The following is a 27,703-nucleotide window of genomic DNA, read 5'->3' as shown; positions in this document are numbered from 1 at the left end:
ACACAATGCTTCTGTGTAGTTTTTATTTGAAGATATTATTTTTCCCAATATAGGCCTCTTAGCGCTCAGAATGTCCAATTGCAGTTCCTACAGAAAGAGTGTTTCAGAAAGGCTCAATCAAAAGTAAGGTTCAACTCTGTTAGTTGAATGCACAGAACAGAAAGAAGTTTCATACAATGCTTCTGTGTAGTTTATATTTGAACATATTCTTTTTTCCACTATTACCCACTTAGCGCTACGAATGTCCAGTTGCATTTTCTACAGACAGTGTGTTTCAAAACTGCTCAATCAAAAGTATGGTTTAACTCTGTTAGCTGAATGCTCAGATCAGAAAGAAGTTTCAAAGAATGCTTCTGTGTAGTTTATATTTGAATATATTCCTTTTTCCACTACTACGCTCTTAGCGCTCCAAATGTCCAGTTGAATTTTCTACAGAAAGAATGTTCAGATCTGCTCAATCAAAAGTATGGTTTAACTCTGTTAGCTGAATGCACAGATCAGAAAGAAGTTTCATCGAATGATTCTGTGTAGTTTATATTTGAAGACATTCCTTTTTCCACTATTACCCTCTTAGCGCTCCGAATCTCCACTTGCATTTTCTACAAAAAGAGTGTTTCATAACTGCTCAATCAAAAATATGTTTTATCTCTGTTAACTGAATTTACAGATCAGAAATTAGTTTCACAGAATGCATCTGTGTAGTTTTTATTTGAAGATATTCTTTTTCCCAATGTAGGCCTCTTAGCGCTTAGCATGTCCAATTGCAGTTTCTACAGAAAGAGTGTTTCAGAACGGCTCAATCAAAAGTAAGGTTCAACTCTGTTAGTTGAATGCACAGAACAGAAAGAATTTTCACAGAATGCTACTGTGTAGTTTATATTTGAATATATTCCTTTTTCCACTATTACCCTCTTAGCGCTCCGAATGTCCACTTGCATTTTCTACAGAAAGATTGTTCAGAACTGCGCAATCAAAAGTATGGTTTAACTCTGTTAGCTTAATGAACATATCAGAAATAAGTTTCACACAATGCTTCTGTGTAGTTTTTATTTGAAGATATTTTTTTTCCCAATATAGGCCTCTTAGCGCTCAGAATGTCCAATTGCAGTTTCTACAGAAAGAGTGTTTCAGAAAGGCTCAATCAAAAGTAATGTTCAACTCTGTTAGTTGAATGCACAGAACAGAAAGAAGTTTCATACAATGCTTCTGTGTAGTTTATATTTGAACATATTCTATTTTCCACTATTACCCACTTAGCGCTACGAATGTCCAGTTGCATTTTCTACAGACAGAGTGTTTCAAAAGTGCTCAATCAAAAGTATGGTTTAACTCTGTTAGCTGAATGCTCAGATCAGAAAGAAGTTTCACAGAATGCTTCTGTGTAGTTTATATTTGAATATATTCCTTTTTCCACTACTACGCTCTTAGCGCTCCAAATGTCCAGTTGCATTTTCTACAGAAAGAGTGTTCAGATCTGCTCAATCAGAAGTATGGTTTAACTCTGTTAGCTGAATGCACAGATCAGAAAGAAGTTTCACCGAATGATTCTGTGTAGTTTATATTTGAAGACATTCCTTTTTCCACTATTACACTCTTAGCGCTCCGAATCTCCACTTGCATTTTCTACAAAAAGAGTGTTTCATAACTGCTCAATCAAAAATATGTTTTATCTCTGTTAACTGAATTTACAGATCAGAAATAAGTTTCACAGAATGCATCTGTGTAGTTTTTATTTGAAGATATTCTTTTTCCCAATGTAGGCCTCTTAGCGCTTAGCATGTCCAATTGCAGTTTCTACAGAAAGAGTGTTTCAGAACGGCTCAATCAAAAGTAAGGTTCAACTCTGTTAGTTGAATGCACAGAACAGAAAGAATTTTCACAGAATGCTACTGTGTAGTTTATATTTGAATATATTCCTTTTTCCACTATTACCCTCTTAGCGCTCCGAATGTCCACTTGCATTTTCTACAGAAAGAGTGTTCAGAACAGCGCAATCAAAAGTATGGTTTAACTCTGCTAGCTTAATGAACATATCAGAAATAAGTTTCACACAATGCTTCTGTGTAGTTTTTATTTGAAGATATTATTTTTCCCAATATAGTCCTCTTAGCGCTCAGAATGTCCAATTGCAGTTTCTACAGAAAGAGTGTTTCAGAAAGGCTCAATCAAAAGTAAAGTTCAACTCTGTTAGTTGAATGCACAGAACAGAAAGAAGTTTCATACAATGCTTCTCTGTAGTTTATATTTGAACATATTCTTTTTTCCACTATTACCCACTTAGCGCTACGAATGTCCAGTTGCATTTTCTACAGACAGAGTGTTTCAAAACTGCTCAATCAAAAGTATGGTTTAACTCTGTTAGCTGAATGCTCAGATCAGAAAGAAGTTTCACAGAATGCTTCTGTGTAGTTTATATTTGAATATATTCCTTTTTCCACTACTACGCTCTTAGCGCTCCAAATGTCCAGTTGCATTTTCTACAGAAAGAGTGTTCAGATCTGCTCAATCAAAAGTATGGTTTAACTCTGTTAGCTGAATGCACAGATCAGAAAGAAGTTTCACCGAATGATTCTGTGTAGTTTATATTTGAAGACATTCCTTTTTCCACTATTACCCTCTTAGCGCTCCGAATCTCCACTTGCATTTTCTACAAAAAGAGTGTTTCATAACTGCTCAATCAAAAATATGTTTTATCTCTGTTAACTGAATTTACAGATCAGAAATAAGTTTCACAGAATGCATCTGTGTAGTTTTTATTTGAAGATATTCTTTTTCCCAATGTAGGCCTCTTAGCGCTTAGCATGTCCAATTGCAGTTTCTACAGAAAGAGTGTTTCAGAACGGCTCAATCAAAAGTAAGGTTCAACTCTGTTAGTTGAATGCACAGAACAGAAAGTATTTTCACAGAATGCTACTGTGTAGTTTATATTTGAATATATTCCTTTTTCCACTATTACCCTCTTAGCGCTCCGAATGTCCACTTGCATTTTCTACAGAAAGAGTGTTCAGAACTGCGCAATCAAAAGTATGGTTTAACTCTGTTAGCTTAATGAACATATCAGAAATAAGTTTCACACAATGCTTCTGTGTAGTTTTTATTTGAAGATATTATTTTTCCCAATATAGGCCTCTTAGCGCTCAGAATGTCCAATTGCTGTTCCTACAGAAAGAGTGTTTCAGAAAGGCTCAATCAAAAGTAAGGTTCAACTCTGTTAGCTGAATGCACAGAACAGAAAGAAGTTTCATACAATGCTTCTGTGTAGTTTATATTTGAACATATTCTTTTTTCCACTATTACCCACTTAGCGCTACGAATGTCCAGTTGCATTTTCTACAGACAGAGTGTTTCAAAACTGCTCAATCAAAAGTATGGTTTAACTCTGTTAGCTGAATGCTCAGATCAGAAAGAAGTTTCACAGAATGCTTCTGTGTAGTTTATATTTGAATATATTCCTTTTTCCACTACTACGCTCTTAGCGCTCCAAATGTCCAGTTGCATTTTCTACAGAAAGAGTGTTCAGATCTGCTCAATCAAAAGTATGGTTTAACTCTGTTAGCTGAATGCACAGATCAGAAAGAAGTTTCACCGAATGATTCTGTGTAGTTTCTATTTGAAGACATTCCTTTTTCCACTATTACCCTCTTAGCGCTCCGAATCTCCACTTGCATTTTCTACAAAAAGAGTGTTTCATAACTGCTCAATCAAAAATATGTTTTATCTCTGTTAACTGAATTTACAGATCAGAAATAAGTTTCACAGAATGCATCTGTGTAGTTTTTATTTGAAGATATTCTTTTTCCCAATGTAGGCCTCTTAGCGCTTAGCATGTCCAATTGCAGTTTCTACAGAAAGAGTGTTTCAGAACGGCTCAATCAAAAGTAAGGTTCAACTCTGTTAGTTGAATGCACAGAACAGAAAGAATTTTCACAGAATGCTACTGTGTAGTTTATATTTGAATATATTCCTTTTTCCACTATTACCCTCTTAGCGCTCCGAATGTCCACTTGCATTTTCTACAGAAAGAGTGTTCAGAACAGCGCAATCAAAAGTATGGTTTAACTCTGCTAGCTTAATGAACATATCAGAAATAAGTTTCACACAATGCTTCTGTGTAGTTTTTATTTGAAGATATTATTTTTCCCAATATAGTCCTCTTAGCGCTCAGAATGTCCAATTGCAGTTTCTACAGAAAGAGTGTTTCAGAAAGGCTCAATCAAAAGTAAGGTTCAACTCTGTTAGTTGAATGCACAGAACAGAAAGAAGTTTCATACAATGCTTCTCTGTAGTTTATATTTGAACATATTCTTTTTTCCACTATTACCCACTTAGCGCTACGAATGTCCAGTTGCATTTTCTACAGACAGAGTGTTTCAAAACTGCTCAATCAAAAGTATGGTTTAACTCTGTTAGCTGAATGCTCAGATCAGAAAGAAGTTTCACAGAATGCTTCTGTGTAGTTTATATTTGAATATATTCCTTTTTCCACTACTACGCTCTTAGCGCTCCAAATGTCCAGTTGCATTTTCTACAGAAAGAGTGTTCAGATCTGCTCAATCAAAAGTATGGTTTAACTCTGTTAGCTGAATGCACAGATCAGAAAGAAGTTTCACCGAATGATTCTGTGTAGTTTATATTTGAAGACATTCCTTTTTCCACTATTACCCTCTTAGCGCTCCGAATCTCCACTTGCATTTTCTACAAAAAGAGTGTTTCATAACTGCTCAATCAAAAATATGTTTTATCTCTGTTAACTGAATTTACAGATCAGAAATAAGTTTCACAGAATGCATCTGTGTAGTTTTTATTTGAAGATATTCTTTTTCCCAATGTAGGCCTCTTAGCGCTTAGCATGTCCAATTGCAGTTTCTACAGAAAGAGTGTTTCAGAACGGCTCAATCAAAAGTAAGGTTCAACTCTGTTAGTTGAATGCACAGAACAGAAAGTATTTTCACAGAATGCTACTGTGTAGTTTATATTTGAATATATTCCTTTTTCCACTATTACCCTCTTAGCGCTCCGAATGTCCACTTGCATTTTCTACAGAAAGAGTGTTCAGAACTGCGCAATCAAAAGTATGGTTTAACTCTGTTAGCTTAATGAACATATCAGAAATAAGTTTCACACAATGCTTCTGTGTAGTTTTTATTTGAAGATATTATTTTTCCCAATATAGGCCTCTTAGCGCTCAGAATGTCCAATTGCTGTTCCTACAGAAAGAGTGTTTCAGAAAGGATCAATCAAAAGTAAGGTTCAACTCTGTTAGCTGAATGCACAGAACAGAAAGAAGTTTCATACAATGCTTCTGTGTAGTTTATATTTGAACATATTCTTTTTTCCACTATTACCCACTTAGCGCTACGAATGTCCAGTTGCATTTTCTACAGACAGAGTGTTTCAAAACTGCTCAATCAAAAGTATGGTTTAACTCTGTTAGCTGAATGCTCAGATCAGAAAGAAGTTTCACAGAATGCTTCTGTGTAGTTTATATTTGAATATATTCCTTTTTCCACTACTACGCTCTTAGCGCTCCAAATGTCCAGTTGCATTTTCTACAGAAAGAGTGTTCAGATCTGCTCAATCAAAAGTATGGTTTAACTCTGTTAGCTGAATGCACAGATCAGAAAGAAGTTTCACCGAATGATTCTGTGTAGTTTCTATTTGAAGACATTCCTTTTTCCACTATTACCCTCTTAGCGCTCCGAATCTCCACTTGCATTTTCTACAAAAAGAGTGTTTCATAACTGCTCAATCAAAAATATGTTTTATCTCTGTTAACTGAATTTACAGATCAGAAATAAGTTTCACAGAATGCATCTGTGTAGTTTTTATTTGAAGATATTCTTTTTCCCAATGTAGGCCTCTTAGCGCTTAGCATGTCCAATTGCAGTTTCTACAGAAAGAGTGTTTCAGAACGGCTCAATCAAAAGTAAGGTTCAACTCTGTTAGTTGAATGCACAGAACAGAAAGAATTTTCACAGAATGCTACTGTGTAGTTTATATTTGAATATATTCCTTTTTCCACTATTACCCTCTTAGCGCTCCGAATGTCCACTTGCATTTTCTACAGAAAGAGTGTTCAGAACTGCGCAATCAAAAGTATGGTTTAACTCTGTTAGCTTAATGAACATATCAGAAATAAGTTTCACACAATGCTTCTGTGTAGTTTTTATTTGAAGATATTTTTTTTCCCAATATAGGCCTCTTAGCGCTCAGAATGTCCAATTGCAGTTTCTACAGAAAGAGTCTTTCAGAAAGGCTCAATCAAAAGTAAGGTTCAACTCTGTTAGTTGAATGCACAGAACAGAAAGAAGTTTCATACAATGCTTCTGTGTAGTTTATATTTGAACATATTCTATTTTCCACTATTACCCACTTAGCGCTACGAATGTCCAGTTGCATTTTCTACAGACAGAGTGTTTCAAAACTGCTCAATCAAAAGTATGGTTTAACTCTGTTAGCTGAATGCTCAGATCAGAAAGAAGTTTCACAGAATGCTTCTGTGTAGTTTATATTTGAATATATTCCTTTTTCCACTACTACGCTCTTAGCGCTCCAAATGTCCAGTTGCATTTTCTACAGAAAGAGTGTTCAGATCTGCTCAATCAGAAGTATGGTTTAACTCTGTTAGCTGAATGCACAGATCAGAAAGAAGTTTCACCGAATGATTCTGTGTAGTTTATATTTGAAGACATTCCTTTTTCCACTATTACACTCTTAGCGCTCCGAATCTCCACTTGCATTTTCTACAAAAAGAGTGTTTCATAACTGCTCAATCAAAAATATGTTTTATCTCTGTTAACTGAATTTACAGATCAGAAATAAGTTTCACAGAATGCATCTGTGTAGTTTTTATTTGAAGATATTCTTTTTCCCAATGTAGGCCTCTTAGCGCTTAGCATGTCCAATTGCAGTTTCTACAGAAAGAGTGTTTCAGAACGGCTCAATCAAAAGTAAGGTTCAACTCTGTTAGTTGAATGCACAGAACAGAAAGAATTTTCACAGAATGCTACTGTGTAGTTTATATTTGAATATATTCCTTTTTCCACTATTACCCTCTTAGCGCTCCGAATGTCCACTTGCATTTTCTACAGAAAGAGTGTTCAGAACAGCGCAATCAAAAGTATGGTTTAACTCTGCTAGCTTAATGAACATATCAGAAATAAGTTTCACACAATGCTTCTGTGTAGTTTTTATTTGAAGATATTATTTTTCCCAATATAGTCCTCTTAGCGCTCAGAATGTCCAATTGCAGTTTCTACAGAAAGAGTGTTTCAGAAAGGCTCAATCAAAAGTAAGGTTCAACTCTGTTAGTTGAATGCACAGAACAGAAAGAAGTTTCATACAATGCTTCTCTGTAGTTTATATTTGAACATATTCTTTTTTCCACTATTACCCACTTAGCGCGACGAATGTCCAGTTGCATTTTCTACAGACAGAGTGTTTCAAAACTGCTCAATCAAAAGTATGGTTTAACTCTGTTAGCTGAATGCTCAGATCAGAAAGAAGTTTCACAGAATGCTTCTGTGTAGTTTATATTTGAATATATTCCTTTTTCCACTACTACGCTCTTAGCGCTCCAAATGTCCAGTTGCATTTTCTACAGAAAGAGTGTTCAGATCTGCTCAATCAAAAGTATGGTTTAACTCTGTTAGCTGAATGCACAGATCAGAAAGAAGTTTCACCGAATGATTCTGTGTAGTTTATATTTGAAGACATTCCTTTTTCCACTATTACCCTCTTAGCGCTCCGAATCTCCACTTGCATTTTCTACAAAAAGAGTGTTTCATAACTGCTCAATCAAAAATATGTTTTATCTCTGTTAACTGAATTTACAGATCAGAAATAAGTTTCAAAGAATGCATCTGTGTAGTTTTTATTTGAAGATATTCTTTTTCCCAATGTAGGCCTCTTAGCGCTTAGCATGTCCAATTGCAGTTTCTACAGAAAGAGTGTTTCAGAACGGCTCAATCAAAAGTAAGGTTCAACTCTGTTAGTTGAATGCACAGAACAGAAAGTATTTTCACAGAATGCTACTGTGTAGTTTATATTTGAATATATTCCTTTTTCCACTATTACCCTCTTAGCGCTCCGAATGTCCACTTGCATTTTCTACAGAAAGAGTGTTCAGAACTGCGCAATCAAAAGTATGGTTTAACTCTGTTAGCTTAATGAACATATCAGAAATAAGTTTCACACAATGCTTCTGTGTAGTTTTTATTTGAAGATATTATTTTTCCCAATATAGGCCTCTTAGCGCTCAGAATGTCCAATTGCTGTTCCTACAGAAAGAGTGTTTCAGAAAGGCTCAATCAAAAGTAAGGTTCAACTCTGTTAGCTGAATGCACAGAACAGAAAGAAGTTTCATACAATGCTTCTGTGTAGTTTATATTTGAACATATTCTTTTTTCCACTATTACCCACTTAGCGCTACGAATGTCCAGTTGCATTTTCTACAGACAGAGTGTTTCAAAACTGCTCAATCAAAAGTATGGTTTAACTCTGTTAGCTGAATGCTCAGATCAGAAAGAAGTTTCACAGAATGCTTCTGTGTAGTTTATATTTGAATATATTCCTTTTTCCACTACTACGCTCTTAGCGCTCCAAATGTCCAGTTGCATTTTCTACAGAAAGAGTGTTCAGATCTGCTCAATCAAAAGTATGGTTTAACTCTGTTAGCTGAATGCACAGATGAGAAAGAAGTTTCACCGAATGATTCTGTGTAGTTTCTATTTGAAGACATTCCTTTTTCCACTATTACCCTCTTAGCGCTCCGAATCTCCACTTGCATTTTCTACAAAAAGAGTGTTTCATAACTGCTCAATCAAAAATATGTTTTATCTCTGTTAACTGAATTTACAGATCAGAAATAAGTTTCACAGAATGCATCTGTGTAGTTTTTATTTGAAGATATTCTTTTTCCCAATGTAGGCCTCTTAGCGCTTAGCATGTCCAATTGCAGTTTCTACAGAAAGAGTGTTTCAGAACGGCTCAATCAAAAGTAAGGTTCAACTCTGTTAGTTGAATGCACAGAACAGAAAAAATTTTCACAGAATGCTACTGTGTAGTTTATATTTGAATATATTCCTTTTTCCACTATTACCCTCTTAGCGCTCCGAATGTCCACTTGCATTTTCTACAGAAAGAGTGTTCAGAACTGCGCAATCAAAAGTATGGTTTAACTCTGTTAGCTTAATGAACATATCAGAAATAAGTTTCACACAATGCTTCTGTGTAGTTTTTATTTGAAGATATTATTTTTCCCAATATAGGCCTCTTAGCGCTCAGAATGTCCAATTGCAGTTTCTACAGAAAGAGTCTTTCAGAAAGGCTCAATCAAAAGTAAGGTTCAACTCTGTTAATTGAATGCACAGAACAGAAAGAAGTTTCATACAATGCTTCTGTGTAGTTTATATTTGAATATATTCTTTTTTCCACTATTACCCACTTAGCGCTACGAATGTCCAGTTGCATTTTCTACAGACAGAGTGTTTCAAAACTGCTCAATCAAAAGTATGGTTTAACTCTGTTAGCTGAATGCTCAGATCAGAAAGAAGTTTCACAGAATGCTTCTGTGTAGTTTATATTTGAATATATTCCTTTTTCCACTACTACTCTCTTAGCGCTCCAAATGTCCAGTTGCATTTTCTACAGAAAGAGTGTTCAGATCCGCTCAATCAAAAGTATGGTTTAACTCTGTTAGCTGAATGCACAGATCAGAAAGAAGTTTCTCAGAATGATTCTGTGTAGTTTATATTTGGAGACATTCCTTTTTCCACTATTACCCTCTTAGCGCTCCGAATCTCCACTTGCATTTTCTACAGAAAGAGTGTTTCAGAACGGCTCAATCAAAACTAAGGTTCAACTCTTTTAGTTGAACAAACAGAACAGAAAGATGTTTCACACAATTCTTCTGTGTAGTTTTTATTTGTAGACATTCTTTTTCCCAATATAGGCCTCTTAGCGCTCAGAATGTCCAATTGCAGTTTCTACAGAAAGAGTGTTTCAGAACGGCTCAATCAAAAGTAAGGTTCAACTCTGTTAGTTGAATGCACAGAACAGAAAGAAGTTTCATACAATGCTTCTGTGTAGTTTATATTTGAACATATTTTTTTTTCCACTATTACCCACTTAGCGCTACGAATGTCCAGTTGCATTTTCTACAGACAGAGTGTTTCAAAACTGCTCAATCAAAAGTATGGTTTAACTCTGTTAGCTGAATGCTCAGATCAGAAAGAAGTTTCACAGAATGCTTCTGTGTAGTTTATATTTGAATATATTCCTTTTTCCACTACTACGCTCTTAGCGCTCCAAATGTCCAGTTGCATTTTCTACAGAAAGAGTGTTCAGATCTGCTCAATCAAAAGTATGGTTTAACTCTGTTAGCTGAATGCACAGATCAGAAAGAAGTTTCACCGAATGATTCTGTGTAGTTTATATTTGAAGACATTCCTTTTTCCACTATTACCCTCTTAGCGCTCCGAATCTCCACTTGCATTTTCTACAAAAAGAGTGTTTCATAACTGCTCAATCAAAAATATGTTTTATCTCTGTTAACTGAATTTACAGATCAGAAATAAGTTTCAAAGAATGCATCTGTGTAGTTTTTATTTGAAGATATTCTTTTTCCCAATGTAGGCCTCTTAGCGCTTAGCATGTCCAATTGCAGTTTCTACAGAAAGAGTGTTTCAGAACGGCTCAATCAAAAGTAAGGTTCAACTCTGTTAGTTGAATGCACAGAACAGAAAGAATTTTCACAGAATGCTACTGTGTAGTTTATATTTGAATATATTCCTTTTTCCACTATTACCCTATTAGCGCTCCGAATGTCCACTTGCATTTTCTACAGAAAGAGTGTTCAGAACTGCGCAATCAAAAGTATGGTTTAACTCTGTTAGCTTAATGAACATATCAGAAATAAGTTTCACACAATGCTTCTGTGTAGTTTTTATTTGAAGATATTATTTTTCCCAATATAGGCCTCTTAGCGCTCAGAATGTCCAATTGCTGTTCCTACAGAAAGAGTGTTTCAGAAAGGCTCAATCAAAAGTAAGGTTCAACTCTGTTAGTTGAATGCACAGAACAGAAAGAAGTTTCATACAATGCTTCTGTGTAGTTTATATTTGAACATATTCTTTTTTCCACTATTACCCACTTAGCGCTACGAATGTCCAGTTGCATTTTCTACAGACAGAGTGTTTCAAAACTGCTCAATCAAAAGTATGGTTTAACTCTGTTAGCTGAATGCTCAGATCAGAAAGAAGTTTCACAGAATGCTTCTGTGTAGTTTATATTTGAATATATTCCTTTTTCCACTACTACGCTCTTAGCGCTCCAAATGTCCAGTTGCATTTTCTACAGAAAGAGTGTTCAGATCTGCTCAATCAAAAGTATGGTTTAACTCTGTTAGCTGAATGCACAGATCAGAAAGAAGTTTCACCCAATGATTCTGTGTAGTTTATATTAGAAGACATTCCTTTTTCCACTATTACCCTCTTAGCGCTCCGAATCTCCACTTGCATTTTCTACAAAAAGAGTGTTTCATAACTGCTCAATCAAAAATATGTTTTATCTCTGTTAACTGAATTTACAGATCAGAAATAAGTTTCACAGAATGCATCTGTGTAGTTTTTATTTGAAGATATTCTTTTTCCCAATGTAGGCCTCTTAGCGCTTAGCATGTCCAATTGCAGTTTCTACAGAAAGAGTGTTTCAGAACGGCTCAATCAAAAGTAAGGTTCAACTCTGTTAGTTGAATGCACAGAACAGAAAGAATTTTCACAGAATGCTACTGTGTAGTTTATATTTGAATATATTCCTTTTTCCACTATTACCCTCTTAGCGCTCCGAATGTCCACTTGCATTTTCTACAGAAAGAGTGTTCAGAACTGCGCAATCAAAAGTATGGTTTAACTCTGTTAGCTTAATGAACATATCAGAAATAAGTTTCACACAATGCTTCTGTGTAGTTTTTATTTGAAGATATTATTTTTCCCAATATAGGCCTCTTAGCGCTCAGAATGTCCAATTGCAGTTTCTACAGAAAGAGTGTTTCAGAAAGGCTCAATCAAAAGTAAGGTTCAACTCTGTTAATTGAATGCACAGAACAGAAAGAAGTTTCATACAATGCTTCTGTGTAGTTTATATTTGAATATATTCTTTTTTCCACTATTACCCACTTAGCGCTACGAATGTCCAGTTGCATTTTCTACAGACAGAGTGTTTCAAAACTGCTCAATCAAAAGTATGGTTTAACTCTGTTAGCTGAATGCTCAGATCAGAAAGAAGTTTCACAGAATGCTTCTGTGTAGTTTATATTTGAATATATTCCTTTTTCCACTACTACTTTCTTAGCGCTCCAAATGTCCAGTTGCATTTTCTACAGAAAGAGTGTTCAGATCCGCTCAATCAAAAGTATGGTTTAACTCTGTTAGCTGAATGCACAGATCAGAAAGAAGTTTCACAGAATGATTCTGTGTAGTTTATATTTGGAGACATTCCTTTTTCCACTATTACCCTCTTAGCGCTCCGAATCTCCACTTGCATTTTCTACAGAAAGAGTGTTTCAGAACGGCTCAATCAAAACTAAGGTTCAACTCTTTTAGTTGAACAAACAGAACAGAAAGATGTTTCACACAATTCTTCTGTGTAGTTTTTATTTGTAGACATTCTTTTTCCAAATATAGGCCTCTTAGCGCTCAGAATGTCCAATTGCAGTTTCTACAGAAAGAGTGTTTCAGAACGGCTCAATCAAAAGTAAGGTTCAACTCTGTTAGTTGAATGCACAGAACAGAAAGTAGTTTCATACAATGCTTCTGTGTAGTTTATATTTGAACATATTCTTTTTTCCACTATTACCCACTTAGCGCTACGAATGTCCAGTTGCATTTTCTACAGACAGAGTGTTTCAAAACAGCTCAATCAAAAGTATGGTTTAACTCTGTTAGCTGAATGCTCAGATCACAAAGAAGTTTCACAGAATGCTTCTGTGTAGTTTATATTTGAATATATTCCTTTTTCCACTACTACGCTCTTAGCGCTCCAAATGTCCAGTTGCATTTTCTACAGAAAGAGTGTTCAGATCTGCTCAATCAAAAGTATGGTTTAACCCTGTTAGCTGAATGCACAGATCAGAAAGAAGTTTCACAGAATGATTCTGTGTAGTTTATATTTGGAGACATTCCTTTTTCCACTATTACCCTCTTAGCGCTCCGAATCTCCACTTGCATTTTCTACAGAAAGAGTGTTTCAGAACGGCTCAATCAAAACTAAGGTTCAGCTCTTTTAGTTGAACAAACAGAACAGAAAGAAGTTTCACACAATTCTTCTGTGTAGTTTTTATTTGTAGACATTCTTTTTCCCAATATAGGCCTCTTAGCGCTCAGAATGTCCAATTGCAGTTTCTACAGAAAGAGTGTTTCAGAACGGCTCAATCAAAAGTAAGGTTCAACTCTGTTAGTTGAATGCACAGAACAGAAAGAAGTTTCATACAATGCTTCTGTGTAGTTTATATTTGAACATATTCTTTTTTCCACTATTACCCACTTAGCGCTACGAATGTCCAGTTGCATTTTCTACAGACAGAGTGTTTCAAAACTGCTCAATCAAAAGTATGGTTTAACTCTGTTAGCTGAATGCTCAGATCAGAAAGAAGTTTCACAGAATGCTTCTGTGTAGTTTATATTTGAATATATTCCTTTTTCCACTACTACGCTCTTAGCGCTCCAAATGTCCAGTTGCATTTTCTACAGAAAGAGTGTTCAGATCTGCTCAATCAAAAGTATGGTTTAACTCTGTTAGCTGAATGTACAGATCAGAAAGAAGTTTCACCGAATGATTCTGTGTAGTTTATATTTGAAGACATTCCTTTTTCCACTATTACCCTCTTAGCGCTCCGAATCTCCACTTGCATTTTCTACCAAAAGGGTGTTTCATAACTGTTCAATCAAAAATATGTTTTATCTCTGTTAACTGAATTTACAGATCAGAAATAAGTTTCACAGAATGCATCTGTGTAGTTTTTATTTGAAGATATTCTTTTTCCCAATGTAGGCCTCTTAGCGCTTAGCATGTCCAATTGCAGTTTCTACAGAAAGAGTGTTTCAGAACGGCTCAATCAAAAGTAAGGTTCAATTCTGTTAGTTGAATGCACAGAACAGAAAGAAGTTTCACAGAATGCTACTGTGTAGTTTATATTTGAATATATTCCTTTTTCCACTATTACCCTCTTAGCGCTCCGAATTTCCACTTGCATTTTCTGCAGAAAGAGTGTTCAGAACTGCGCAATCAAAAGTATGGTTTAACTCTGTTAGCTTAATGAACATATCAGAAATAAGTTTCACACAAGTCTTCTGTGTACTTTTTATTTGAAGATATTATTTTTCGCAATATAGGCTTCTTAGCGCTCAGAATGACAATTGCAGTTTCTACAGTAAGAGAGTTTCAGAAAGGCTCAATCAACATTAAGGTTCAACTCTGTTAGTTGAATGCACAGAACAGAAAGAAGTTTCATACAATGCTTCTGTGTAGTTTATATTTGAACATATTCTTTTTTCCACTATTACCCACTTAGCGCTACGAATGTCCAGTTGCATTTTCTACAGACAGAGTGTTTCAAAACTGCTCAATCAAAAGTATGGTTTAACTCTGTTAGCTGAATGCTCAGATCAGAAAGAAGTTTCACAGAATGCTTCTGTGTAGTTTATATTGGAATATATTCCTTTTTCCACTACTACTCTCTTAGCGCTCCAAATGTCCAGTTGCATTTTCTACAGAAAGAGTGTTCAGATCTGCTCAATCAAAAGTATGGTTTAACTCTGTTAGCTGAATGCACAGATCAGAAAGAAGTTTCACAGAATGATTCTGTGTAGTTTATATTTGGAGACATTCCTTTTTCCACTATTACCCTCTTAGCGCTCCGAATTTCCACTTGCATTTTCTACAGAAAGAGTGTTTCAGAACGGCTCAATCAAAACTAAGGTTCAGCTCTTTTAGTTGAACAAACAGAACAGAAAGAAGTTTCACACAATTCTTCTGTGTAGTTTTTATTTGTAGACATTCTTTTTCCCAATATAGGCCTCTTAGCGCTCAGAATGTCCAATTGCAGTTTCTACAGAAAGAGTGTTTCAGAACGGCTCAATCGAAAGTAAGGTTCAACTCTGTTAGTTGAATGCACAGAACAGAAAGAAGCTTCACAGAATGCTACTGTGTAGTTTATATTTGAATATATTCCTTTTTCCACTATTACCCTCTTAGCGCTCCGAATGTCCACTTGCATTTTCTGCAGAAAGAGTGTTCAGAACTGCGCAATCAAAAGTATGGTTTAACTCTGTTAGCTTAATGAACATATCAGAAATAAGTTTCACACAATGCTTCTGTGTAGTTTTTATTTGAAGATATTCTTTTTCCCAATAGAGGCCTCTTAGCGCTCAGAATGTCCAATTGCAGTTTCTACAGAAAGAGTGTTTCAGAACGGCTCAATCAAAAGTAAGGTTCAACTCTGTTAGTTGAATGCACAGAACAGAAAGAAGTTTCATACAATGCTTCTGTGTAGTTTATATTTGAACATATTTTTTTTCCACTATTACCCACTTAGCGCTACGAATGTCCAGTTGCATTTTCTACAGACAGAGTGTTTCAAAACTGCTCAATCAAAAGTATGGTTTAACTCTGTTATCTGAATGCTCAGATCAGAAAGAAGTTTCACAGAATGCTTCTGTGTAGTTTATATTTGAATATATTACTTTTTCCACTACTACGCTCTTAGCGATCCAAATGTCCAGTTGCATTTTCTACAGAAAGAGTGTTCAGATCTGCTCAATCAAAAGTATGGTTTAACTCTGTTAGCTGAATGCACAGATCAGAAAGAAGTTTCACCGAATGATTCTGTGTAGTTTATATTTGAAGACATTCCTTTTTCCACTATTACCCTCTTAGCGCTCCGAATCTCCACTTGCATTTTCTACAAAAAGAGTGTTTCATAACTGCTCAATCAAAAATATGTTTTATCTCTGTTAACTGAATTTACAGATCAGAAATAAGTTTCACAGAATGCATCTGTGTAGTTTTTATTTGAAGATATTCTTTTTCCCAATGTAGGCCTCTTAGCGCTTAGCATGTCCAATTGCAGTTTCTACAGAAAGAGTGTTTCAGAACGGCTCAATCAAAAGTAAGGTTCAACTCTGTTAGTTGAATGCACAGAACAGAAAGAAGCTTCACAGAATGCTACTGTGTAGTTTATATTTGAATATATTCCTTTTTCCACTATTACCCTCTTAGCGCTCCGAATGTCCACTTGCATTTTCTGATGAAAGAGTGTTCAGAACTGCGCAATCAAAAGTATGGTTTAACTCTGTTAGCTTAATGAACATATCAGAAATAAGTTTCACACAATGCTTCTGTGTAGTTTTTATTTGAAGATATTCTTTTTCCCAATAGAGGCCTCTTAGCGCTCAGAATGTCCAATTGCAGTTTCTACAGAAAGAGTGTTTCAGAACGGCTCAATCAAAAGTAAGGTTCAACTCTGTTAGTTGAATGCACAGAACAGAAAGAAGTTTCATACAATGCTTCTGTGTAGTTTATATTTGAACATATTCTTTTTTCCACTATTACCCACTTAGCGCTACGAATGTCCAGTTGCATTTTCTACAGACACAGTGTTTCAAATCTGCTCAATCAAAAGTATGGTTTAACTCTGTTAGCTGAATGCTCAGATCAGAAAGAAGTTTCACAGAATGCTTCTGTGTAGTTTATATTTGAATATATTCCTTTTTCCACTACTACGCTCTTAGCGCTCCAAATGTCCAGTTGCATTTTCTACAGAAAGAGTGTTCAGATCTGCTCAATCAAAAGTATGGTTTAACTCTGTTAGCTGAATGCACAAATCAGAAAGAAGTTTCACCGAATGATTCTGTGTAGTTTATATTTGAAGACATTCCTTTTTCCACTATTACCCTCTTAGCGCTCCGAATCTCCACTTGCATTTTCTACAAAAAGAGTGTTTCATAACTGCTCAATCAAAAATATGTTTTATCTCTGTTAACTGAATTTACAGATCAGAAATAAGTTTCACAGAATGCATCTGTGTAGTTTTTATTTGAAGATATTCTTTTTCCCAATGTAGGCCTCTTAGCGCTTAGCATGTCCAATTGCAGTTTCTACAGAAAGAGTGTTTCAGAAAGGCTCAATCAAAAGTAAGGTTCAACTCTGTTAGTTGAATGCACAGAACAGAAAGAATTTTCACAGAATGCTACTGTGTAGTTTATATTTGAATATATTCCTTTCTCCACTATTACCCTCTTAGCGCTCCGAATGTCCACTTGCATTTTCTGCAGAAAGAGTGTTCAGAACTGCGCAATCAAAAGTATGGTTTAACTCTGTTAGCTTAATGAACATATCAGAAATAAGTTTCACACAATTCTTCTGTGTAGTTTTTATTTGAAGATATTATTTTTCGCAATATAGGCCTCTTAGCGCTCAGAATGACAATTGCAGTTTCTACAGAAAGAGTGTTTCAGAAAGGCTCAATCAACATTAAGGTTCAACTCTGTTTGTTGAATGCACAGAACAGAAAGAAGTTTCATACAATGCTTCTGTGTAGTTTATATTTGAACATATTCTTTTTTCCACTATTACCCACTTAGCGCTACGAATGTCCAGGTGCATTTTCTACAGACAGAGTGTTTCAAAACTGCTCAATCAAAAGTATGGTTTAACTCTGTTAGCTGAATGCTCAGATCAGAAAGAAGTTTCACAGAATGCTTCTGTGTAGTTTATATTTGAATATATTCCTTTTTCCACTACTACTCTCTTAGCGCTCCAAATGTCCAGTTGCATTTTCTACAGAAAGAGTGTTCAGATATGTTCAATCAAAAGGATGGTTTAACTCTGTTAGCTGAATGCACAGATCAGAAAGAAGTTTCACAGAATGATTCTGTGTAGTATATATTTGGAGACATTCCTTTTTCCACTATTACCCTCTTAGCGCTCCGAATCTCCACTTGCATTTTCTACAGAAAGAGTGTTTCAGAACGGCTCAATCAAAACTAAGGTTCAGCCCTTTTAGTTGAACAAACAGAACAGAAAGTAGTTTCACACAATTCTTCTGTGTAGTTTTTATTTGTAGACATTCTTTTTCCCAATATAGGCCTCTTAGCGCTCAGAATGTCCAATTGCAGTTTCTACAGAAAGAGTGTTTCAGAACGGCTCAATCAAAAGTAAGGTTCAACTCTGTTAGTTGAATGCACAGAACAGAAAGAAGTTTCATACAATGCTTCTGTGTAGTTTATATTTGAACATATTCTTTTTTCCACTATTACCCACTTAGCGCTACGAATGTCCAGTTGCATTTTCTACAGACAGAGTGTTTCAAAACTGCTCAATCAAAAGTATGGTTTAACTCTGTTAGCTGAATGCTCAGATCAGAAAGAATTTTCACAGAATGCTTCTGTTTAGTTTATATATGAATATATTCCTTTTTCCACTACTACGCTCTTAGCGCTCCAAATGTCCAGTTGCATTTTCTACAGAAAGAGTGTTCAGATCTGCTCAATCAAAAGTATGGTTTAACTCTGTTAGCTGAATGCACAGATCAGAAAGAAGTTTCACCGAATGATTCTGTGTAGTTTATATTTGAAGACATTCCTTTTTCCACTATTACCCTCTTAGCGCTCCGAATGTCCACTTGCATTTTCTGCAGAAAGAGTGTTCAGAACTGCGCAATCAAAAGTATGGTTTAACTCTGTTAGCTTAATGAACATATCAGAAATAAGTTTCACACAATGCTTCTGTGTAGTTTTTATTTGAAGATATTATTTTTCCCAATAGAGGCCTCTTAGCGCTCAGAATGTCCAATTGCAGTTTCTACAGAAGGAGTGATTCAGAAAGGCTCAATCAAATGTAAGGTTCAACTCTGTTAGTTGAATGCACAGAACAGAAAGAAGTTTCATACAATGTTTCTGTGTAGTTTATATTTGAACATATTTTTTTTTCCACTATTACCCACTTAGCGCTACGAATGTCCAGTTGCATTTTCTACAGACAGAGTGTTTCAAGACTGCTCAATCAAAAGTATGGTTTAACTCTGTTAGCTGAATGCTCAGATCAGAAAGAAGTTTCACAGAATGCTTCTGTGTAGTTTACATTTGAATATATTCCTTTTTCCACTACTACTCTCTCAGCGCTCCAAATGTCCAGTTGCATTTTCTACAGAAAGAGTGTTCAGATCTGCTCAATCAAAAGTATGGTTTAACTCTGTTAGCTGAATGCACAGATCAGAAAGAAGTTTCACAGAATGATTCTGTGTAGTTTATATTTGTAGACATTCCTTTTTCCACTATTACCCTCTTAGCGCTCCGAATCTCCACTTGCATTTTCTACAGAAAGGGTGTTTCAGAACGGCTCAATCAAAACTAAGGTTCAACTCTTTTAGTTGAACAAACAGAACAGAAAGAAGTTTCACACAATTCTTCTGTGTAGTTTTTATTTGTAGACATTCTTTTTCCCAATATAGGCCTCTTAGCGCTCAGAATGTCCAATTGCAGTTTCTACAGAAAGAGTTTTTCAGAACGGCTCAATCAAAAGTAAGGTTCAACTCTGTTAATTGAATGCACAGAAGAGAAAGGAGTTTCATACAATGCTTCTGTGTAGTTTATATTTGAACATATTCTTTTTTCCACTATTACCCACTTAGCGCTATGAATGTCCAGTTGCATTTTCTACAGACAGAGTGTTTCAAAACTGCTCAATCCAAAGTATGGTTTAACTCTGTTATCTGAATGCTCAGATCAGAAAGAAGTTTCACAGAATGCTTCTGTGTAGTTTATATTTGAATATATTCCTTTTTCCTCTACTACGCTCTTAGCGCTCCAAATGTCCAGTTGCATTTTCTACAGAAAGACTGTTCAGATCTGCTCAATCAAAAGTATGGTTTAACTCTGTTAGCTGAATGCACAGATCAGAAGGAAGTTTCACCGAATGATTCTGTGTAGTTTATATTTGAAGACATTCCTTTTTCCACTATTACCCTCTTAGCGCTCCGAATCTCCACTTGCATTTTCTACAAAAAGAGTGTTTCATAACTGCTCACTCAAAAATATGTTTTATCTCTGTTAACTGAATTTACAGATCAGAAATAAGTTTCACAGAATGCATCTGTGTAGTTTTTATTTGAAGATATTCTTTTTCCCAATGTAGGCCTCTTAGCGCTTAGCATGTCCAAATGCAGTTTCTACAGAAAGAGTGTTTCAGAACGGCTCAATCAAAAGTAAGGTTCAACTCTGTTAGTTGAATGCACAGAACAGAAAGTATTTTCACAGAATGCTACTGTGTAGTTTATATTTGAATATATTCCCTTTTCCACTATTACCCTCTTAGCGCTCCGAATGTCCACTTGCATTTTCCACAGAAAGAGTGTTCAGAACTGCGCAATCAAAAGTATGGTTTACCTCTGTTACCTTAATGAACATATCAGAAATAAGTTTCACACAATGCTTCTGTGTAGTTTTTATTTGAAGATATTATTTATCCCAATAGAGGCCTCTTAGCGCTCAGAATGTCCAATTGCAGTTTCTACAGAAAGAGTGTTTCAGAAAGGCTCAATCAAAAGTAAGTTTTAACTCTGTTAGTTGAATGCACAGAACAGAAAGAAGTTTCATACAATGCTTCTGTGTAGTTTATATTTGAACATATTCTTTTTTCCACTATTACCCACTTAGCGCTACGAATGTCCAGTTGCATTTTCTACAGACAGAGTGTTTCAAAACTGCTCAATCAAAAGTATGGTTTAACTCTGTTAGCTGAATGCTCAGATCAGAAAGAAGTTCCACAGAATGCTTCTGTGTAGTTTATATTTGATTATATTCCTTTTTCCACTACTACTCTCTTAGCGCTCCAAATGTCCAGTTGCATTTTCTACAGAAAGAGTGTTCAGATCTGCTCAATCAAAAGTATGTTTTAACTCTGTTAGCTGAATGCACAGATCAGAAAGAAGTTTCACAGAATGATTCTGTGTAGTTTATATTTGGAGACATTCCTTTTTCCACTATTACCCACTAAGCGCTCCGAATCTCCACTTGCATTTTCTACAGAAACAGTGTTTCAGAACGGCTCAATCAAAACTAAGGTTCAACTCTTTTAGTTGAACAAACAGAACAGAAAGAAGTTTCGCACAATTCTTCTGTGTAGTTTTTATTTGTAGACATTCTTTTTCCCAATATAGGCCTCCTAGCGGTCAGAATGTCCAATTGCAGTTTCTACAGAAAGAGTGTTTCAGAACGGCTCAATCAAAAGTAAGGTTCAACTCTGTTAGGTGAATGCACAGAACAGAAATTAGTTTCATACAATGTTTCTGTGTAGTTTATATTTGAACATATTCTTTTTTCCACTATTACCCACTTAGCGCTACGAATGTCCAGTTGCATTTTCTACAGACACAGTGTTTCAAATCTGCTCAATCAAAAGTATGGTTTAACTCTGTTAGCTGAATGCTCAGATCAGAAAGAAGTTTCACAGAATGCTTCTGTGTAGTTTATATTTGAATATATTCCTTTTTCCACTACTACGCTCTTAGCGCTCCAAATGTCCAGTTGCATTTTCTACAGAAAGAGTGTTCAGATCTGCTCAATCAAAAGTATGGTTTAACTCTGTTAGCTGAATGCACAAATCAGAAAGAAGTTTCACCGAATGATTCTGTGTAGTTTATATTTGAAGACATTCCTTTTTCCACTATTACCCTCTTAGCGCTCCGAATCTCCACTTGCATTTTCTACAAAAAGAGTGTTTCATAACTGCTCAATCAAAAATATGTTTTATCTCTGTTAACTGAATTTACAGATCAGAAATAAGTTTCACAGAATGCATCTGTGTAGTTTTTATTTGAAGATATTATTTTTCCCAATGTAGGCCTCTTAGCGCTTAGCATGTCCAATTGCAGTTTCTACAGAAAGAGTGTTTCAGAACGGCTCAATCAAAAGTAAGGTTCAACTCTGTTAGTTGAATGCACAGAACAGAAAGAAGCTTCACAGAATGCTACTGTGTAGTTTATATTTGAATATATTCCTTTTTCCACTATTACCCTCTTAGCGCTCCGAATGTCCACTTGCATTTTCTGCAGAAAGAGTGTTCAGAACTGCGCAATCAAAAGTATGGTTTAACTCTGTTAGCTTAATGAACATATCAGAAATAAGTTTCACACAATTCTTCTGTGTAGTTTTTATTTGAAGATATTATTTTTCGCAATATAGGCCTCTTAGCGCTCAGAATGACAATTGCAGTTTCTACAGAAAGAGTGTTTCAGAAAGGCTCAATCAACATTAAAGTTCAACTCTGTTAGTTGAATGCACAGAACAGAAAGAAGTTTCATACAATGCTTCTGTGTAGTTTATATTTGAACATATTCTTTTTTCCACTATTACCCACTTAGCGCTACGAATGTCCAGTTGCATTTTCTACAGACAGAGTGTTTCAAAACTGCTCAATCAAAAGTATGGTTTAACTCTGTTAGCTGAATGCTCAGATCAGAAAGAAGTTTCACAGAATGCTTCTGTGTAGTTTATATTTGAATATATTCCTTTTTCCACTACTACTCTCTTAGCGCTCCAAATGTCCAGTTGCATTTTCTACAGAAAGAGTGTTCAGATATGTTCAATCAAAAGGATGGTTTAACTCTGTTAGCTGAATGCACAGATCAGAAAGAAGTTTCACGGAATGATTCTGTGTAGTTTATATTTGGAGACATTCCTTTTTCCACTATTACCCTCTTAGCGCTCCGAATCTCCACTTGCATTTTCTACAGAAAGAGTGTTTCAGAACGGCTCAATCAAAACTAAGGTTCAGCTCTTTTAGTTGAACAAACAGAACAGAAAGTAGTTTCACACAATTCTTCTGTGTAGTTTTTATTTGTAGACATTCTTTTTCCCAATATAGGCCTCTTAGCGCTCAGAATGTCCAATTGCAGTTTCTACAGAAAGAGTGTTTCAGAACGGCTCAATCAAAAGTAAGGTTCAACTCTGTTAATTGAATGCACAGAAGAGAAAGGAGTTTCATACAATGCTTCTGTGTAGTTTATATTTGAACATATTCTTTTTTCCACTATTACCCACTTAGCGCTACGAATGTCCAGTTGCATTTTCTACAGACAGAGTGTTTCAAAACTGCTCAATCCAAAGTATGGTTTAACTCTGTTATCTGAATGCTCAGATCAGAAAGAAGTTTCACAGAATGCTTCTGGGTAGTTTATATTTGAATATATTCCTTTTTCCTCTACTACGCTCTTAGCGCTCCAAATGTCCAGTTGCATTTTCTACAGAAAGACTGTTCAGATCTGCTCAATCAAAAGTATGGTTTAACTCTGTTAGCTGAATGCACAGATCAGAAGGAAGTTTCACCGAATGATTCTGTGTAGTTTATATTTGAAGACATTCCTTTTTCCACTATTACCCTCTTAGCGCTCCGAATCTCCACTTGCATTTTCTACAAAAAGAGTGTTTCATAACTGCTCACTCAAAAATATGTTTTATCTCTGTTAACTGAATTTACAGATCAGAAATAAGTTTCACAGAATGCATCTGTGTAGTTTTTATTTGAAGATATTCTTTTTCCCAATGTAGGCCTCTTAGCGCTTAGCATGTCCAATTGCAGTTTCTACAGAAAGAGTGTTTCAGAACGGCTCAATCAAAAGTAAGGTTCAACTCTGTTAGTTGAATGCACAGAACAGAAAGTATTTTCACAGAATGCTACTGTGTAGTTTATATTTGAATATATTCCCTTTTCCACTATTACCCTCTTAGCGCTCCGAATGTCCACTTGCATTTTCCACAGAAAGAGTTTTCAGAACTGCGCAATCAAAAGTATGGTTTAACTCTGTTAGCTTAATGAACATATCAGAAATAAGTTTCACACAATGCTTCTGTGTAGTTTTTATTTGAAGATATTATTTATCCCAATAGAGGCCTCTTAGCGCTCAGAATGTCCAATTGCAGTTTCTACAGAAAGAGTGTTTCAGAAAGGCTCAATCAAAAGTAAGGTTTAACTCTGTTAGTTGAATGCACAGAACAGAAAGATGTTTCATACAATGCTTCTGTGTAGTTTATATTTGAACATATTCTTTTTTCCACTATTACCCACTTAGCGCTACGAATGTCCAGTTGCATTTTCTACAGACAGAGTGTTTCAAAACTGCTCAATCAAAAGTATGGTTTAACTCTGTTAGCTGAATGCTCAGATCAGAAAGAAGTTCCACAGAATGCTTCTGTGTAGTTTATATTTGAATATATTCCTTTTTCCACTACTACTCTCTTAGCGCTCCAAATGTCCAGTTGCATTTTCTACAGAAAGAGTTTTCAGATCTGCTCAATCAAAAGTATGGTTTAAGTCTGTTTGCTGAATGCACAGATCAGAAAGAAGTTTCACAGAATGATTCTGTGTAGTTTATATTTGGAGACATTCCTTTTTCCACTATTACCCTCTAAGCGCTCCGAATCTCCACTTGCATTTTCTACAGAAAGAGTGTTTCAGAACGGCTCAATAAAAACTAAGGTTCAACTCTTTTAGTTGAACAAACAGAACAGAAAGAAGTTTCGCACAATTCTTCTGTGTAGTTTTTATTTGTAGACATTCTTTTTCCCAATATAGGCCTCCTAGCGGTCAGAATGTCCAATTGCAGTTTCTACAGAAAGAGTGTTTCAGAACGGCTCAATCAAAAGTAAGGTTCAACTCTGTTAGGTGAATGCACAGAACAGAAAGAAGTTTCATACAATGCTTCTGTGTAGTTTATATTTGAACATATTCTTTTTTCCACTATTACCCACTTAGCGCTACGAATGTCCAGCTGCATTTTCTACAGACAGAGTGTTTCAAAACTGCTCAATCAAAGGTATGGTTTAACTCTGTTAGCTGAATGCTCAGATCAGATAGAAGTTTCACCGAATGCTTCTGTGTAGTTTATAATTGAATATATTCCTTTTTCCACTACTACGCTCTTAGCGCTCCAAATGTCCAGTTGCATTTTCTACAGAAAGAGTGTTCAGATCTGCTCAATCAAAAGTATGGTTTAAATCTGTTAGCTGAATGCACAGATCAGAAGGAAGTTTCACCGAATGATTCTGTGTAGTTTATATTTGAAGACATTCCTTTTTCCACTATTACCCACTTAGCGTTCCGAATCTCCACTTGCATTTTCTACAAAAAGAGTGTTTCATAACTGCTCAATCGAAAATATGTTTTATCTCTGTTAACTGAATTTACAGATCAGAAATAAGTTTCACAGAATGCATCTGTGTAGTTTTTATTTGAAGATATCCTTTTTCCCAATGTAGGCCTCTTAGCGCTTAGCATGTCCAATTGCAGTTTCTACAGAAAGAGTGTTTCAGAACGGCTCAATCAAAAGTAAGGTTCAAATCTGTTAGTTGAATGCACAGAACAGAAAGTATTTTCACAGAATGCTACTGTGTAGTTTATATTTGAATATACTCTTTTTTCCACTATTACCCTCTTAGCGCTCCGAATGTACACTTGCATTTTCTACAGAAAGAGTGTTCAGAACTGCGCAATCAAAAGTATGGTTTAAATCTGTTAGCTTAATGAACATATCAGAAATAAGTTTCACACAATGCTTCTGTGTAGTTTTTATTTGAAGATATTATTTTTCCCAATAGAGGCCTCTTAGCGCTCAGAATGTCCAATTGCAGTTTCTACAGAAAGAGTGTTTCAGAAAGGCTCAATCAAAAGTAAGGTTCAACTCTGTTAGTTGAATGCACAGAACAGAAAGAAGTTTCATACAATGCTTCTGTGTAGTTTATATTTGAACATATTCTTTTTTCCACTATTACCCACTTAGCGCTACGAATGTCCAGTTGCATTTTCTACAGACAGAGTGTTTCAAAACTGCTCAATCATAAGTATGGTTTAACTCTGTTAGCTGAATGCTCAGATCAGAAAGAAGTTTCACAGAATGCTTCTGTGTAGTTTATATTTGAATATATTCCTTTTTCCACTACTACTCTCTTAGCGCTCCAAATGTCCAGTTGCATTTTCTACAGAAACAGTGTTCAGATCTGCTCAATCAAAAGTATGGTTTAAATCTGTTAGCTGAATGCACAGACCAGAAAGAAGTTTCACAGAATGATTCTGTGTAGTTTATATTTGGAGACATTCCTTTTTCCACTATTACCCTCTTAGCGCTCCGAATCTCCACTTGCATTTTCTACAGAAAGAGTGTTTCAGAACGGCTCAATTAAAACTAAGGTTCAACTCCTTTAGTTGAACAAACAGAACAGAAAGAAGTTTCACACAATTCTTCTGTGTAGTTTTTATTTGTAGACATTCTTTTTCCCAATATAGGCCTCTTAGCGCTCAGAATGTCCAATTGCAGTTTCTACAGAAAGAGTGTTTCAGAAAGGCTCAATCAAAAGTAAGGTTCAACTCTGTTAGTTGAATGCACAGAACAGAAAGAAGTTTCATACAATGCTTCTGTGTAGTTTATATTTGAACATATTCTTTTTTCCACTATTACCCACTTAGCGCTACCAATGTCCAGTTACATTTTCTACAGACAGAGTGTTTCAAAACTGCTCAATCAAAAGTATGGTTTAACTCTGTTAGCTGAATGCTCAGATCAGAAAGAAGTTTCACAGAATGCTTCTGTGTAGTTTATATTTGAATATATTCCTTTTTCCACTACTACTCTCTTAGCGCTCCGAATGTCCAGTTGCATTTTCTACAGAAAGAGTGTTCAGATCTGCTCAATCAAAAGTATGGTTTAACTCTGTTAGCTGAATGCACAGATCACAAAGAAGTTTCACAGAATGATTCTGTGTAGTTTATATTTGGAGACATTCCTTTTTCCACTATTACCCTCTTAGCGCTCCGAATCTCCACTTGCATTTTCTACAGAAAGAGTGTTTCAGAACGGCTGAATCAAAACTAAGGTTCAACTCTTTTAGTTGAACAAACAGAACAGAAAGAAGATTCACACAATTCTTCTGTGTAGTTTTTATTTGTAGACATTCTTTTTCCCAATATAGGCCTCCTAGCGGTCAGAATGTCCAATTGCAGTTTCTACAGAAAGAGTGTTTCAGAACGGCTCAATCAAAAGTAAGGTTCAACTCTGTTAGGTGAATGCACAGAACAGAAAGTAGTTTCATACAATGCTTCTGTGTAGTTTATATTTGAACATATTCTTTTTTCCACTATTACCCACTTAGCGCTACGAATGTCCAGTTGCATTTTCTACAGACACAGTGTTTCAAATCTGCTCAATCAAAAGTATGGTTTAACTCTGTTAGCTGAATGCTCAGATCAGAAAGAAGTTTCACAGAATGCTTCTGTGTAGTTTATATTTGAATATATTCCTTTTTCCACTACTACGCTCTTAGCGCTCCAAATGTCCAGTTGCATTTTCTACAGAAAGAGTGTTCAGATCTGCTCAATCAAAAGTATGGTTTAACTCTGTTAGCTGAATGCACAAATCAGAAAGAAGTTTCACCGAATGATTCTGTGTAGTTTATATTTGAAGACATTCCTTTTTCCACTATTACCCTCTTAGCGCTCCGAATCTCCACTTGCATTTTCTACAAAAAGAGTGTTTCATAACTGCTCAATCAAAAATATGTTTTATCTCTGTTAACTGAATTTACAGATCAGAAATAAGTTTCACAGAATGCATCTGTGTAGTTTTTATTTGAAGATATTATTTTTCCCAATGTAGGCC

The sequence above is a fragment of the Symphalangus syndactylus genome, chromosome 21, assembly GCF_028878055.3.
Source record: "Symphalangus syndactylus isolate Jambi chromosome 21, NHGRI_mSymSyn1-v2.1_pri, whole genome shotgun sequence".
NCBI lineage: Eukaryota > Metazoa > Chordata > Mammalia > Primates > Hylobatidae > Symphalangus > Symphalangus syndactylus.
This window is presented reverse-complemented; position numbering follows the sequence as displayed.